At 33.2% G+C, this 7,989-nt stretch overlaps 1 long non-coding RNA gene across 1 annotated transcript; it reads left to right on the forward strand.

Annotated features, from left to right (window-relative positions):
- The first annotated feature begins 2,844 nt into the window (after nt 1-2,844).
- Nucleotides 2,845-7,779, forward strand: LOC143055671 (uncharacterized). The gene is made up of 2 exons (XR_012972122.1): nt 2,845-2,948; nt 4,526-7,779. It is a non-coding gene; the product is annotated as an uncharacterized LOC143055671 (long non-coding RNA).
- The last annotated feature ends 210 nt before the right edge of the window (nt 7,780-7,989 follow it).

A 7,989-nucleotide genomic window follows, 5' to 3' on the forward strand; every position in this document is an offset into this window, starting at 1 on the left:
GTTCTGACACTCTTTTTGCCTTAAGCAAAAAATCTTGTCGTATCAGGGTTGAAAACAATAATTTTGTCCACTTTTTTGCCATTTGAAACCAAAATTTCCAACAGATTTTTTTTAGAATTAAATGAACATGATGATTAATAAACGGGCGTAATTTTTTTGGTGGCAGGGTATCTGACCGGAATGTCTGCTTCGCCGAACTGATTTATTGAATACTTTGTTCAAGGCCCAACAGCAACCTGCCTGATGGATGTTGCCTTAATGTCTCCATTTTTCGACCGTCATTCATAAATTCGTTGTCATTTCAGACTCATTCGTAGCCTTTGGTTGATTTGGAAATCCCTCACTTCCGTAGGACTTGTTGGCGGAAACATTTCTACCAAACATTTGGATAAAAATTGTCTGTTTGTTTCTTAACTCGTGTCGGTCGTATTGTAAATTTCATCCGGAATAGCCCGGCGTATATCTTGATACTAACTAAACATACAACAAACGAGAATTTTACATGTCCATTTTTAACTGGCAAGTCCCACATCAAATATATTAGTACATAGCTTTGGATCATCCCATCATTTTATAATAGACAATTAATGTGGAGAATACGGCATCGATTGAAGAAATGTCCAACCCGTACACTTTACAGCAACTATAAAATATACATGCCCTAAGTCAAGAACCGTTTAAAAAGTACATTTTACACTTATTTTATGTTTTTAGTCTAAAAAAGGTTCCAAAGATTTTTAGTTGTTTCGCCCCCCTTTCCAAAATCCTAGATCCGCCCCCTGGTCCTTACAATATTTCGAACTGTTTCTATACGGCAATGACTGTTAGAACAATGGACAAGTGTCTTTACAATCAGGTAAGCTGATTCTATACGGTACCACGATTTTCCGAGATATACAAGAACAACGTAATATCCCAAAAAAACAAACTGATATATCCCGATTACAAGATTTTTTAACATCTTTAAGGTGTTGTGCTACTTTTTTATGGTGTTATACTCCTTTTAACAACATTAAAGAAAACTAATTAAATGAGATTCTATATGGCAATTGCTAGCTGAATTTCTGAAGTTATACTCTCTTAGAGTACGGCATTCCACATCCTTTGATTTCTGACATAGTCGTCCGTTAACTTTTACAAAAATCTTCTTTCCTGAATCTACAGGGACAATTGAGTATAACATGGTCAAAGTCATCATTAGAGTATTCAGTGTAAAATATTTGTCCGAGGATCTCATCTGTCAATCAACAATAAATATATACTGCTAAAAGTGGGACATATTTATAGGGAAAATGAAGGTTTTGTCTTAGAATGACCATCAGGACAAGAACTGCCAACCAACATGTAAAAATAAGAATATGTGGTATGATTGCCGATGAGAAAACTCCCATCAAGAGACCAAAGGACACAGCAATGGTCATTATTGCTAAAAGTAAACATAAAGGGGTAAAATGAAAGTTTTGTCTATAAATCTTTCACAAACGGCCTTTAGGAAGGGAAAATCTTGATTTCATTTGAGTACACAATGAAGACACCATTATGACATCATAATTGTTCTCATACTGTAATACAGCGTTTTTTCCATTAGGTATTTATATTTTACCTACAATGTACTTCGGGGAAGTGTATATGTCATTATGCCTCACAATACTGACTGAGCCTAGGCTCCGTGTTGAAGACCGTACCTTTATATATAATGGTTGATTTTTATAAATTATGACTTGTATCGCGAGTTGTCTTATTGGTACTCATACCACAATCACCTATATCTATGAATATTAACTACATATTTTTTGTTGGCTTCTTTGGTTTATTTAATTGTATAATATATGTGTTTGAACTGAGACTTTTATATTAACGATATAATAGTCCCAGGTTTGAACGTTTTATTCAGTTGATACTATCTGTCTGTGGTGTATGTCTACACAGATTTTGCTGCTGAATCCAAGTTATGGTCATGCACATTAACCAAAATTATTTATTATATATGCATAAGTTATAGTCGGTAGATCTCGGACTCCAGGAATCTTTTTTAGTATATTGTAGCTTCTAATTAATTCCTCAAAATGGTAATATTTTTCATTTTTCTATAAAAGATCGTTCTAAAGATATATTTTTCTTTATCAAAGCTGTTCTCTCACCAATCATAATTTTGTCCTTTGAAAACAATCGTATTATAGAAACTACTGTAAATAAAAAATAATGGAATCAAATCATACGATAGCTGAATTGAGAATGGAAATGGCTAATGTGTCAAAGGCAACAACCCGACCAAAGAGCAGAAAACTGGAAGGCCACCAATAGGTCTCCAACACAGCATGAAAATCTCGCACCGGAGGAAGGTTTCAACCGGCCCCTAAACACAAATATGTACTCGTTCAGTGAAAATGGACGTCACACTTAACTTCAAAACAAATAAATGAACTAATATTCAAAATATACAATATTAACAGAGGCCATCTAACGATCCGAAATAAAACAAATTCACAAATATTCCAGTTTTGCAAAGTTTCTGGTTAAACTAAATAACCATTTTATACCGTTATATGGAAAGATATGTTTGTTGATTGGAAAAAGTAGTTTACAATATGAAAAACAAGTCATGTTTGTTCACATTTTTATTTCTGTTGGGATTGATGAGCAATCTGCCTTTGGCAGTTTTGTAAAAGATATTTTCAATATGATTTCCTTCTCGGTCATATACCAAATCTCTCACGATCCATTCGCAATGTTCCTTAAAAGAATCTTTCATGATATTTTTTCTCGATATACCGACCGACTGACAGCCGTGATATTGTTCAGTCGTCCAAAATCGATTTAAAATACATGTACATACCCGGATATCTCTATATATAGACCAGTAAGTTATATTTACTTGTTTGGATATTGTTATTCAGTTGCTAGGTTGATTACAACAATTTGTGGTGTTTATAACTGAAACATTCAAGGTAAATACAAATAATATTCATTCATCATGTTTGTGTATTAAAAAAACACCTGATTTTACCTAAAAATTTATTGTTATTGTAAGATTTTCCATCGATCGGTTGACAAAATCTATAGCTGAATAGTATCAATTGTATAAATGTAAACATACATATATAAATATATACAAATGGCGAATTCTGTGTTTTAACTTGTTATAGTGCGTTGTAAATCACAGACATGCTAACATGTTTAACCCGCCACATGATGTATGTGCCTCAGGTGCCTGTAATTCAGTGATTGTCGTTTGTTTATGTCTTACATATTTGTTTTTCGTTCATTTTTTTTTTATATAAATAAGGCCGTTAGTTTTCTTGTTTCAATTGTTTTACATTGTCATTTCGGGGCCTTTTATTTTATTTTATAGCTGACTATGCGGTATGGGCTTTGCTCATTGTTGAAGGCCGTACGGTGACCTATAGCTATTAATTTCTGTGTCATTTTGGTCTCTCGTGGACGGTTGTCTCATTGGCAATCATACCACATCTTTTTTTTGCATTTGTAATTTTACTGAAAGATAAAATTTAGAATGGAAAAGATGCCTTTTACCAAATAGTGTTTACGGATAGATTTTTTTATAAGGAAATGCTGCGTGAATGTCAATGAGACTACAATATCCATAAAGACCAAGGAACAAAGATATAATGAAAAATTACAAGTGACTGTATGACGGCCATCAACAATGAGCAATACTCATACCATATAGGTGGGTATAACAGAATATGAAACAATTTAAAAAACAACGTCATGATTTATATAATAGACTAGTAATGTGTGTAAAATGAGTAAACAGACAGCGACCACCGACAGACACACGTGACAGGATCACACGAAGTTCACGATATAAAAAATAAAGGAGTAACGTTGATGTTTACATTCGATGTTGCATACATCCGAAACTATAGACTTGTGTTTAAGGAGTATTCAAACATTTCACATAAACTAATGCCAATAAACATCATATTAATTTAGATGTGTGAGGGTTTGAATATAAATATATAATATAAAATGATTATAATTATTAAATTACTAATTTCCTAGAACCGGCTTATTTTTCTGGTTTAGATTTCTTTTAAGGAACCTGCATGGAACTTAATATGATGACTAGCTTCATTAAGTTATATACTACGTACGCTTTTTCTTGCGTATTCCTTATCAAAACGTACTTTCAGAAAACATGCATCTTTGGTCGCGTTGTTGTCTCTTTGACACATTCCCATTTCCATTCTCATTTTTATTGTGAATGGGTTAATTGGGCGCCCTTAAACATGTTTAACCCCGCCACATTTTGCATATGCCTGTCCCTAGTTAGGAGCCTCTAATGTAGTGGTTGCCGTTTTTTGCTGTATATCATATTTGTTTTTATTCATTGTTTGAGTTGTTTTACATTTGTCATTTCGAGTCTTTCATAGCTGACACTGGAATGATTTTTGCTCATTGTTGAAGGCCGTACGGTGACATATGGTTGTGTACCTGTAAGTATATTCCGTTAAAGTCATATGTTCATAGATATCTATTTAATTTATCATATTAATTGCAGGATAAACGCTTGAACAAAAGAAGTGGCTATAAACCCCTTATATAGTACTCGTAAAGGAGGTTTATATTAGGCGATTGTACTGGAAAATGTCGTCGAAAAAAACGAAAATTGTTAAACCAGTTGGTTCAGACCTAGATCTTTGTACACAACATCGGGAGAGATATGTCAAATACTGTACACAACATGATAGTCCATGTTGTACTAAATGTATCGCTGAAATTCACAAATCATGTAAAGAAGTCATATCATTGGATGATGCTGTGCGTGTTTTTAAAGGGTCCGTCGTATTCAAAAAGATTGAGAATGGTATAGTTCTTGCTGCGAAAAATATCAAACAAATCCGGAAAGAAAATGAAACAAGCGTCTCTGTTATTTCCGAGGGGAAAACGAGAATTGAAAGAGAAATTCAACAGGCTAGAATTAAGATAAATGAACATTTGGATAAAATACAGGACCACATGTCCAAAGAATTACTTGAAGTGACGAATAAAGCAAAGAAAAAGAGCAGTGATTTAAATGGTGTCATAAACGAAATGGAAAGAAGCATTGTAAAACAACAATCTAAAATAGATAAAATCAAAAAGGACGCTATAGATCTTCAAGGTTTCTTATCTATAAAGTCAACAGAAGCAGAACTTGATAAAATGGATAAAACAGTAAATTCTATCATTAATGATGGTGAAGATGGCTTAATAAGAATCAATTTCAATCTTGATCCCGCCATAGAGAATTTGGCGCTAATCACAAACAGTTTCGGTCACGTGACAGTGGAGATTAACCCATTTCTCAGTAAAAGCATAGAGGAAATCAGTTTGGATTTACAAAAAGCAATAAACACACAGGTCAAACAAACAGAAGGTTGTTGTTTACTAGACAACGGAAAGTCGGTGTTTTCAGACTTTTTGAAGGATCGCGTGACCGTCATTAGTGAGAACGGAGAACTCGATTTTCAAATCCCGATCAAATCCTCACTCCACGGTCTCGCAGCTATCGACAGTCAAACCATAGCCATCTCACCCGGAGGCTCAGCTCCACATGTAATACACATCGTCGACATTAAAGACAAATCAATCATTAAGACTATACCAGTTAATTCTGAAGTTGATGGTATGGTATACATAGAGGATAATCTAATCTACTGCGCAAGGAGAGACGGTGTACAAATGACAAATCTTACAAACGGTGTCACGGCCACAATTCTACAGTGTAACCTAGGCCAGTTTGCCAACATTGCCAACTTTAAAGATAAATTTTATGTCACAGACAGAGATGAACACACAGTGACATGTTGTAATATTAAAGGTACAATTCTTTGGACATTCCAAGACACCAAAGTACTTCAAAGGCCATGGGGTATAACAGTAGACAAAGACGGGAACATTTATGTTGTTGATTGGAAAGATAAATTGGTAGTTTTATCTGATGATGGTAAAAGGTACAAACAGTTACTTTCTGCCAAAGATGGTCTGAAAAGTCCGACAACTGTATTTTACCATAAAAGTAAAAATCAGCTGCTTGTAGCAAACGAGAAGAACACTGCTCACTTGTACAAATTAGTATAAAGTCAAGTATGACAGTTATGTTAGATAGTTGCTTGACATTTAAGTTATCACATCTAATCAGTGAATTGTCTTTGTAAAATAATCAAATAAAAACAAATCATTACTATTTGTTTAGATTAACTGAATTATTGTATTTTTGAAATGGGTAAATATAGAGACTTATTAATTTATTCATTAGTAATTTTTGTTTAAAGATTGATAGTCATTTTTTTTTATAAACATATTGTTGTAAAATCATCACAATTTGTTTTCTTCGAACCAACTGGACTTTGTGTATTAAAAGTGACCAAAAACGTGCTCGCAATGTAGTTTGTTTTGACATTTTAATTATATTTTCGTATATTTATGTTAAAAATTGAGAATTGACATGCTCTATCATTTGTCTATTTACAAGTTGTAATTTACTTTGCACAAGCTTTCTCTAACTTCAAATACTATAAGTAAGTTAACATGGTTAAGTCAATCGCAAATGATTCATAGCAGTTGTTTTGTAGTGCTGTTACATTGCACGTCATAGTCCCAAGTTGTGGTGAGGGTCGAGCACTCCAACACATGTTAAACCCCACTACAATTTTACATGCATGTCAAAGGTCTAGCGTCTGTTGCACTGTCACTGGTTGTCATTGGTACATGTCTGTCATATTTTGATTTGTTTGTAAATTATTTTGTTGCATAAGAGATGCGAAAGATACCAACTGGATATTCAATCTCAATATAAAAATAACCTACAATACAATGACAAACAAACTAAGAAACGACGACAAGACATACAGTACACAAAAACAACATAGACTATGCGGTATACGCTTTGCTCATTGTTGACGGTCGTACGGTTACTTACATTTGTCATTTTTGTCATTTTATCTGTTGTGGAGAGTTGTATTGGAAATTATACTATATCTAGAAAATAAATACTGAACAACACAAAGCCAACCACCATCCCGGGTTATCGCAGGGGTTCTTGAAGGGTGAATAGATCCTGCTCCAAATGCGACACCCATTGTAGTACTCGTTTAGATTGTTTCACATATTCTTGTCTACGCCCGACTTCACGATATGGGGTTTTCAGCATTGTTGACGTTGACATATAACTGGTCACGATCACTTTATTCTAACTCTGAGACGGACACTTGTCTTATTGGCATTCATACCACATCACCTCATTTTTATACATTTTTTATTTATTTTACTTTTTTGTCTTTTTATGTTGTTTTAAGACTAGACGCTATGAATAACAAATAAATAATCTTTATTTCAAGAGTATAAGACTTAAAACTTATCTTCCCGAGCATCCTCTAAAATAAAGATAACATATTTATCAAGTACATACAATATTATAACGTTTTATACACAATAAGCAATTTTATATAGCCATTGATGAAAAAGCATACTTATTTGCACAATATATGAACAAATTGTAACATTATTTTGTATCACTCGTCTTTATTTCATTTGGGAAACTGTTCCATATTTGAGAACCAGAAGATATCAATGTTTTCTTTAAAATAATGTTTAGGCTTTGGAAGATTTAATAGTTTTTCATCAACTGAACGTAAAAAAAAAGTTTTCCTTCTAAATGGTGAGGAACCATATCCCTAACTGCTTTAAATACAAGTATTGTCTTTTAATATTGATTTCTTGTTTTTCATATTTAACCAGTTTAAACTATTTTAATAAAAATAATAAACTGAAGGTTGTCATTGTGTCAGTTTTTACTATAATCCTAGAAGATTTGTGTTGAAAGTGGCGTAAAATACCAACATTCAATAAATTATTTTAAATGTCTGTTATCTTACAAAAACATCTCAAACAGCATTCTCCATTTACCACAGAGGCAAATGATGTTTATTATTAAAAGGATCACCTTGAATGAACAAACGTAGATACAATAACTTCAATCTG

The sequence above is a fragment of the Mytilus galloprovincialis genome, chromosome 12, assembly GCF_965363235.1.
Source record: "Mytilus galloprovincialis chromosome 12, xbMytGall1.hap1.1, whole genome shotgun sequence".
In the NCBI taxonomy this organism is placed as follows: Eukaryota; Metazoa; Mollusca; class Bivalvia; order Mytilida; family Mytilidae; genus Mytilus; species Mytilus galloprovincialis.